The sequence below is a fragment of the Salvelinus alpinus genome, chromosome 20 (genome assembly GCF_045679555.1).
Source record: "Salvelinus alpinus chromosome 20, SLU_Salpinus.1, whole genome shotgun sequence".
In the NCBI taxonomy this organism is placed as follows: Eukaryota; Metazoa; Chordata; class Actinopteri; order Salmoniformes; family Salmonidae; genus Salvelinus; species Salvelinus alpinus.
This window is the reverse complement of record NC_092105.1, coordinates 10,095,635-10,105,744: the sequence shown is the minus strand read 5'-3', so window position 1 is coordinate 10,105,744 and position 10,110 is coordinate 10,095,635.

Genomic DNA, 10,110 nt, shown 5'->3' with positions numbered 1-10,110 from the left:
CCTTTGAAGAGGGGGATGACCGCGGCAGCTTTCCAATCCTTGGGGATCTCAGATGATACGAAGGAGAGGTTGAACAGGCTGGTAATAGGGGGTGCGACAATGGCGGCGGACAGTTTCAGAAATAGGGGGTCCAGATTGTCAAGCCCAGCTGATTTGTATGGGTCCAGGTTTTCCAGCTCTTTCAGAACATCTGCTATCTGGATTTGGGTAAAGGAGAAGCTGGGGAGGCTTGGGCGAGTAGCAGCGGGGGGGCGGGGCTGTTGGCCAAGGTTGGAGTCGCCAGGAGGAAGGCATGGCCAGCCATTGAGAAATGCTTGTTGAAGTCTTCGATTATCACGGATTTATCGGTGGTGACCGTGTTACCTAGCCTCAGTGCAGTGGGCAGCTGGGAGGAGGTGCTCTTGTTCTCCATGGACTTTACAGTATCCCAGAACTTTTTGGAGTTAGAGCTACAGGATGCGAATTTCTGCTTGAAAAAGCTGGCCTTTGCTTTCCTGACTGACTGCGTGTATTGGTTCCTGACTTCCCTGAACAGTTGCATATCGCGGGGGCTCTTCGATGCTATTGCAGTTCGCCACAGGATGTTTTTGTGCTGGTCGAGGGCAGTCAGGTCTGGAGTGAACCAAGGGCTATATCTGTTCTTGGTTCTGCATTTTTTGAACGGAGCATGCTTGTCTAATATGGTGAGGAAGTAACATTTAAAGAATGACCAGGCATCCTCAACTGACGGGATGAGGTCAATATCCTTCCAGGGTACCCGGGCCAGGTCGATTAGAAAGGCCTGCTCGCAGAAGTGTTTTAGGGAGCGTTTGACAGTGATGAGGGGTGGTCGTTTGACCGCGGACCCGTGGCGGATACAGGCAATGAGGCAGTGATCGCTGAGATCTTGATTGAAGACAGCAGAGGTGTATTTGGAAGGCAGGTTGGTCAGGATAATGTCTATTAGGGTGCCCATGTTTACGGATTTAGGGTTGTACCTGGTGGGTTCCTTGATGATTTGTGTGAGATTGAGGGCATCAAGCTTGGATTGTAGGACAGGACTGCCGGGGTGTTAAAACACCATATCCCAGTTTAGGTCACCTAACAGAACAAACTCTGAAGCTAGATGGGGAGCGATCAATTCACAGATGGTGTCCAGGGCACAGCTGGGAGCTGAGGGGGGTCGGTAGCAGGCGGCAACAGTGAGAGACTTATTTCTGGAGAGATTAATTTTTAAAATTAGAAGTTCGAACTGTTTGGGCATAGACCTGGAAAGTATGACAGAACTTTGCAGGCTATCTCTGCAGTAGATTGCAACTCCTCCCCCTTTGGCAGTTCTATCTTGACGGAAAGTGTTATAGTTGGGTATGGAAATCTCAGAATTTTTGGTGGCCTTCCTGAGCCAGGATTCGGACACGGCAAGGACATCAGGATTGGCAGAGTGTGCTAAAGCGGTGAGTAAGGCAAACTTAGGGAGGAGGCTTCTGATGTTGACATGCATGAGGCCAAGGCTTTTTCGATCACAGAAGTCAACAAATGAGGGTGACTGGGGACATGCAGGGCCTGGGTTTACCTCCACATCACCCGAGGAACAGAGGAGTAGTAGGATGAGGGTGCGGCTAAAGGCTATCAAAACTGGTCGCCTAGAGCGTTGGGGACAAAGAATAAAAGGAGCAGATTTATGGGCGTGGTAGAATAGATTCTGGGCATAATGTGCAGACAGGGGTATGGAGGGGCGCGGGTACAGCGGAGGCAAGCCCAGGCACTGGGTGATGATAAGAGAGGTTGTATCTCTGGACATGCTGGTCTCAATGGGTGAGGTCACCGCATGTGTGGGGGGTGGGACAAAGGGGGTATCAGAGGTACGGAGAGTGGAACTACAGGGTCCATTGCAAACCAAAACAATGATAATGAAAACTAGCCTGAACAACAGTATGCAAGGCATATTGATATTTGAGAGAGACATACAATAAGGCATAAAGTGATTGCAGGTCTTGATTGGGAGAGCTAGCTAAAACAACAGGTAAGATAACAGCAGCAATAACAGGGTGCTAGTCTAACACAGCAACAACAGGTAAAAATGGCGACGACTAGGCAGAGAGGGTCGGATTAACTACACACAGATCCTGAGTTAAAGCACAGAGCCGACAGATAAAACACAAATAAACAGAATGGAGTACCGTGAATTAATGGACAGTCAAGCATGCATCAGCTATGTAGCCAAGTGATCATAGTGTCCAGGGGGCAGCCGTAGATGGAGCAGGGAGGCCTCCACTAAGCTAGCACGCGGCGTTTAAAGTTAGTAGCCCGGGGGGTGGTCTGCTCAGACGGAGGGGGTCTGCTCAGACGTGGTCGTGTCGACAGAGAATCCAGAGAATCCAAGCCGAATGGCGAAAGAGAGGTTGTGAATTGTAGAATTGTGTTTGCTAACTGGTGCTAGCTTCGTGGCAGTGGCGCTAACTGCGCTAGCTGCAAGCTAGCTGTGAGGATCAGAAGTAGTGGCTCAGGGATTACGGCAGGAATCCGGCGTTGTTGTCGAGAGACAGTCCGATGCTGGTAAATTGGTGAGTAATATCCAGGCTAATAACAGGGCTGGTGAGCAGTACCTGGAGAGGGCTGTATCAAGGGGACAAACAGAGAATAAAGAACACGCTTTATCATATACACTACTGGTCAAACGTTTTAGAACACCTACCCATTCAAGGGTTTTTCTTTATTTTTACTATTTTCTACATTGTAGAATAATAGTGAAGACATCAAACTATGAAATAACACATATAGAATCATGTAGTAACCAAAGAAGTGTTAAACAAATCAACATATATTTTATATTTGAGATTGTTCAAATAGCCACCCTTTGCCTTGATGACAGCTTTGCACACTCTTGGCATTCTCTCAACCAGCTTCACCTGGAATGCTTTTCCAACAGTCTAGAAGGAGTTCCCACATATGCACTCCATCACTCTCCTTCTTGGTAAAATAGCGCTTACACAGCCTGGAGGTGTGTTGGGTCATTGTCCTGTTGAAAAACAAATGATAGTCCCACTAAGCACAAACCAGATGGGATGGTGTATCGCTGCAGAATGCTGCGTTGGCCATGCTGGTTAAGTGTGCCTTGAATTCTAAATAAATCACAGACATTGTCACCAGCAAAGAACCCCCACACCATAAGACCTTCTCCTCCATGCTTTATGGTGGGAAATACACATGCATAGATCATCCATTCACCCACACCGCGTCTCACAAAGTTGGCGGTTGGAACCAAAAATCTTACATTTTGACTCCAAACCAAAGGACAAACATCCATGCTAATGTTCATTGCTCATGTTCTTGGCCCAAGCAAGTCTCTTCTTATTATTGGTGTCCTTTAGTAGTGGTTTATTTGTAGTAATTCAACCATGAAGGCCTGATTCACACAGTCTCCTCTGAACAGTTGATGTTGAGATGTGTCTGTTACTTGAACTCTGTGAAGCATTTATTTGGGCTGCAATTTCTGAGGCTGGTAACTCTCATGAACTTATCCTCTGCAGCAGAGATAACTCTGGGGCTTCCATTCCTGTGGCAATCCTCATGAGTGCCAGTTTCATCATAGCGCTTGATGGTTTTTCAAAGTTCTTGACATTTTCCGTATTGACTGACCTCCATGTCTTAAAGTAATGATGGAGTTGTTTCTCTTTGCTTATTTGAGCTGTTCTTGCCATAATATGGACTTGGTCTTTTACCAAATAGGGCTATCTTCTGTATACCACCCCTTGTCACAACACAACTGATTGGCTCAAACGCATTAAGAAGGAAAGAAATTCCACAAATTAACTTTTAAGAAGGCACACCTGTTAATTGAAATGCATTCCAGGTGACTACCTCATGAAGCTGGTTGAGAGAATGCCAAGAGTGTGCAAAGCTGTCATCAAGGCAAAGGGTGGCTATTTGAAGACTTTATTTATTTATAAAAAAAAATCAAATGTTGAAGCACCTCTGCGAGTGTCGGCAGCCAGGTTAAAATGTTCAGCTTACATAGAATTTGAGATGTCCGAAGAACTAGGCTATATGAATGGGTGTATGTTGAATATTTTTCTAGCGATTTATTGACAAAACCATACATCTAATTTTCACGTTTGGTTAATTCTACCATGTGATTTTTTATTTAATGCATAAAAAAAACGGAAGAAAAATGTATTGACTTAATGCCAATCTACTACTATGTACTGAATATAGTGAGGACGAGACCAGACAGGGGCAGATGTTATGGTGCTTTCTCTTCAATTCTGTATTATTCTTCCCAAGACATTTTGTTCAATCTAAAAAGCTAAACACAAAACAAACAGACACAGCAACAGTTCAGTAAGTGGTCCATACATTGCAATACTTCAGCAGAATTAATAACTTGGCAGAGGTTTTCTTCTGTTCATAATACAGAGGGGCTAGAAGTACAGTTTATTTGCATCTATGGAAAGCTGATTAAATACTTTGTTTTAATTTCACAAAGTGTTAAACTTGGTGAAACATTCAATTTGTCAAATACATTCAAACCATTTCGTTTTGACGTTGCACAAGAAAGCAGCAACAAAATAATGTTTTGGTAACGCTTTATCTGTTGTGATGTGGCTCTGAGAGGAAGGACCCCTGTGTTTTGCTCCCCTTGTGTGAGATTTTACACATGAATGGGGCTAGAGGTGAGAGGTGAGCTGGTCTGACCGCTGGTCACAAAGCAAGACAATTCCAAGCATTGCTTTTATGGGGGGAACACTCCTGTGGCCCAACGGTGGGAGGAGTTTCAGCAACTGACATTTTAAAATAGACTTGGTGGCATTGCTACCTCAGGGATTCCATTATTAGCCTTCACACTGAGATGATATGGACTAAAACATTAACTCTATTGTTGAACACAAATGCAAACAATTAGTTAACCAAATGTTTAAAGCAGCTAGGGGGAATTCTGAATAATGGAACACTTTTTGCATTTCCGTCTTCCGTAACCTATTTTGACACCTATCCAAGGTGTCACCTATCCAAGGTGTCAGTAGTCCAACACATGACACATTTCTGAAATCCTCAAGATGTTTCCTCATCACACAAAAAAAAAATGAATGTTGATATGATATTCACAAAAGGCATTAAACACTCATTTGTGTACACTGAGTCAAAACCATATTTTCAGTTTGCATTTGGTAGACTGGGACGGCAGGTCAGATAGACTGGGACAGCAGGTCAGATAGACTGGGACGGCAGGTCAGATAGACTGGGACAACATTATTACAGTCCTAATTCTACGCCAATGACACTTCATTTAAATGTTGTGTGATAAAGAAACATCTGAGGATTTCAAAAATGTATCATGTAATGAGCTAATATGTTGGATACTGTAGATGTCTGAAGAAGTTACAGAAGATGGAAATGTAGAAAGAGGTCCCACTTTTTCTGAATTCACTCAAATAACAGTAGTAATAACAGTCCAAATAACAGTAGTAATAACAGTAGTAATAACAGTCCTAATAACAGTAGTAATAACAGTAGTAATAACAGTCCTAATAACAGTAGTAATAACAGTAGTAATAACAGTAGTAATAACAGTCCTAATAACAGTAGTAATAACAGTAGTAATAACAGTAGTAATAACAGTACCAATAACAGTCCTAATAACAGTAGTAATAACAGTACTTATAACAGTAGTAATAACAGTCCTAATAACAGTAGTAATAACAGTCCTAATAACAGTAGTAATAACAGTCCTAATAACAGTAGTAATAACAGTACTTATAACAGTAGTAATAACAGTAGTAATAACCGTAGTAATAACAGTAGTAATAACAGTAGTAATAACAGTAGTAATAACAGTACTTATAACAGTAGTAATAACAGTACCAATAACAGTACTAATAACAGTAGTAATAACAGTAGTAATAACAGTACTAATAACAGTAGTAATAACAGTAGTAATAACAGTAGTAATAACAGTATTTATAACAGTAGTAATAACAGTACTAATAACAGTAGTAATAACAGTAGCAATAACAGTAGTAATAACAGTAGTAATAACAGTACTAATAACAGCGCTAGTAACAGTAGTAATAACAGTAGTAATAACAGTACTAATAACAGCACTAATAACAGTGGTATTGACAGTGGTAATAACAGTAGTAATAACCGTAGTAATAACAGTAGTAATAACAGCGCTAATAACAGTAGTAATAACAGTAGTAGTAACAGTACTAATAACAGTAGCAGTAACAGTACTAATAACAGGTGTAATAACAGTAGTATTGACAGTAGTTATAACAGTGGTATTGACAGTAGTAATAACAGTAGTAATAACAGTACTAATAACAGTAGTAATAACAGTAGCAATAACAGTAGTAATAACAGTAGTAATAACAGTACTAATAACAGCGCTAGTAACAGTAGTAATAACAGTAGTAATAACAGTACAAATAACAGCACTAATAACAGTGGTATTGACAGTAGTAATAACAGTAGTAATAACCGTAGTAATAACAGTAGTAATAACAGCGCTAATAACAGTAGTAATAACAGTAGTAGTAACAGTACTAATAACAGTAGCAGTAACAGTACTAATAACAGGTGTAATAACAGTAGTATTGACAGTAGTTATAACAGTGGTATTGACAGTAGTAATAACAGTAGTAATAACCGTAGTAATAACAGTAGTAATAACAGCGCTAATAACAGTCCTAATAACAGTAGTAATAACAGTAGTAATAACAGTACCAATAACAGTAGTAATAACAGTAGTAATAACAGTACTACAAGAACAAACAAACAGGATGTAGTAGTACAAGAACCAGAGCCCTGCCACTGATCTTACTGTGTGCTTCGACCGGTGAGCTTCCTGTTTGAAGCTTGCTCTGCCACCCTCTATGATGTCACTCCAATGAAGTGATGTGATTTTGATCATGTGGTTTCTCTGCAATTACCAATTATTTATGATTTTCTCCTTGTCAGACCAAGAAATAAACACGTCACGATTAAGCTGTCGCAGTTTTATATGATGTCCCACTCTTTCTGAATTCAACCTACGTATGTCAAATATGCCTTTTAAGTTTACCTCTCCAAATTATTGATTCATTGAGAAATTAAGAAATTGTATTGGCTACACACAGTACATAGACTTTACTTGCAGGATGACACAACTTGGAGGTCCTTTTTACAACATAAACATAAATGCAATGAAAATAAGGTATTTGAACATCAAATTGATACTAAAATGCTGATTCGTTTAGATCCAATGTCCCCTTGACTCATGTTCTTGACTCACATGTTCTTGACTCACATGTTCTTGACTCACATGTTGACAGTTACTCTAGATAGAAACCTTCTTTGTCTAAGATTGTAGTTTGCACATTATTTCCTAACAACACAGGGTCATAGTATTCCACCTAATAGTATTTTATACTCACTGTATAATAACATCATTAAAAAAAACTCGCAACTATGATGATGACATCACCAAGAAGTTTATTGCCACTCGGAAGCCCCAATGGAGAAGAGGTACTCTTCAGAAGGGAGCACCAAGCGGCCAGAAGGGAGCACCAAGCGGCCAGAAGGGAGCACCAAGCGGCCAGAAGGGAGCACCAAGCGGCCAGAAGGGAGCACCAAGCGGCCAGAAGGGAGCACCATGCGGCCAGAAGGGAGCACCAAGCGGCCAGAAGGGAGCACCATGCGGCCAGAAGGGAGCACCAAGCGGCCAGAAGGGAGCACCAAGCGGCCAGAAGGGAGCACCAAGCGGCCAGAAGGATGCACCAAGCGGCCAGAAGGGAGCACCAAGCGGCCAGAAGGGAGCACCAAGCGGCCAGAAGGGAGCACCAAGCGGCCAGAAGGGAGCACCATGCGGCCAGAAGGGAGCACCAAGCGGCCAGAAGGGAGCACCAAGTGGCCAGAAGGGAGCACCAAGCGGCCAGAAGGGAGCACCAAGCGGCCAGAAGGGAGCACCAAGCGGCCAGAAGGGAGCACCAAGTGGCCAGAAGGGAGCACCAAGCCGCCAGAAGGGAGCACCATGCGGCCAGAAGGGAGCACCAAGTGGCCAGAAGGGAGCACCAAGCGGCCAGAAGGGAGCACCAAGCGGCCAGAAGGGAGCACCAAGCGGCCAGAAGGGAGCACCAAGCCGCCAGAAGGGAGCACCATGCGGCCAGAAGGGAGCACCAAGCGGCCAGAAGGGAGCACCAAGCAGCCAGAAGGGAGCACCAAGCCGCCAGAAGGGGGCACCAAGCCGCCAGAGGTAAACTGCAGTAGGTAGTGCTATGTGGTGGTCTGGAATCACTTGCAGCTCAATGCAGTCATTAACTATCGCCCCGTAGCACTCACTTCTGTCATCATGAAGTGCTTTGAGAGACTAGTTAATAAACTCTTTGGGCTAGACGTGCCTCGACAACATCCGGTGGAATTGCAGAGCGCGAAATTCAAAATACAAAAATCGTAATATTAAACATTCATGAAAATACAAGTGTCTTACATCGTTTAAAAGCTAAACTTCTTGTTAATCAGGTCGCTTTGTCAGATTTCAAAAAGGCTTTACGGCAAACGCATACCAAGCAATTATCTGAGGACAGCGCCCCGCGTACAAAACATTAAAAACATTTTCCAAACCAGCAGAGGCATCACAAAAGTCAGAAATAGCGATAAAATAAATCACTTACCTTTGAAGATCTTTCTCTGTTTGCAATCCCAATGGTCCCAGCTACATAACAAATGGTCATTTTGTTCTATAAAGTCCTTCTTTATATCCCAAAAAAGTCAGTTTAGTTGGCGCGTTTGATTCAGTAATCCACCCGTTCCACTCGTTCAACATGCAGACAAAGGAATCCCAAAAGTTACCAATAGACTTAATCCAATCAAGTCAAACAGCGTTTCTAATCAATCCTCAGGTACCTTAATATGTAAATAAACGATCAAATTTAAGACGGAGAATAGTGTGTTCAATAAGTGCGTGCCCTCATCCACGTGCGCCACAAGACTACAGTCAAAATGAGAGCCACCTTGAAAAACAAAAATTTCGAAGTCATTTTTCAAAAAACAAGCCTGAAACCCTTTCTAAAGACTGTTGACATCTAGTGGAAGCCATAGGAACTGCAATCTGGGAGGAATTCATTTGACTATCCCATAGACAGCCATTTCAATGGGTGGTCACCTCAACAAAAAATACATTCTGGATGGATTCTCCTCGGGTTTTCGCCAGCCATATCAGTTCTATTATACTCAAAAACATTATTTTAACAGTTTTAGAAACTTCAGAGTGTTTTCTATCCAACACTATCAATTATATGCATATCCTAGCTTCTGGGCCTGAGTAACAGGCAGTTTACTTTGGGCACCTCAGTCATCCGAACTTCCGAATACTGCCCCCTATCCCTAATAAGTTGGGTCATATCACCTCTACCTTACCTGACACCCTAGACCCACTTCAAATTGCATACAGCCCCAATAGATCCACAGGCGATGCAATCGCCATCGTACTGCACACTGTCCTATCCCTTCTGGACAAGAGGAATACCTAAGTCAGAATACTGTTCATTGACTATAGCTCAGCCTTCAACACCATTGTACACTCCAAGCTCATCATTAAGCTCGGGGCCCTGGGTCTGAACCCCACACTGCGCAACTTAGTCATTGACTTCCTGACGGGCCGCCCCCCAGCTGGTGAAGGTAGGAAACAACACCGCCACTTCGCTGATCCTCAACACAGGGTCCTCACAAGGGTGTATTTTTGTATGTTTTTTATTTAACCTTTATTTAACCAGGTAGGCTAGTTGAGAACAAGTTCTCATTTATAACTGCAACTTGGCCAAGATAAGCAAAGCAGCGCAATACAAACAACAACACAGAGTTACACATGGAATAAACAAGCGTACAGTCAATAACACAATAGAAAAACAATAAAGTCTATATACAGTGTGTGCAAATGGCATGAGGAGTTAAGGCAATAAATAGGCCATAGTAGAAAGTATTTACAATTTAGCAAAATTAACACTGGAGTGATAGATCTGCAGATGATGATGTGCAAGTAGAAATACTGGTGTGAAAAAGAGCAGGAAGTAAATAAAAACAATATGGGGATGAGGTAGGTAGATTGGATGGGCTATTTACAGATGGGCTATGTACAGCTGCAGCGATCGGTTA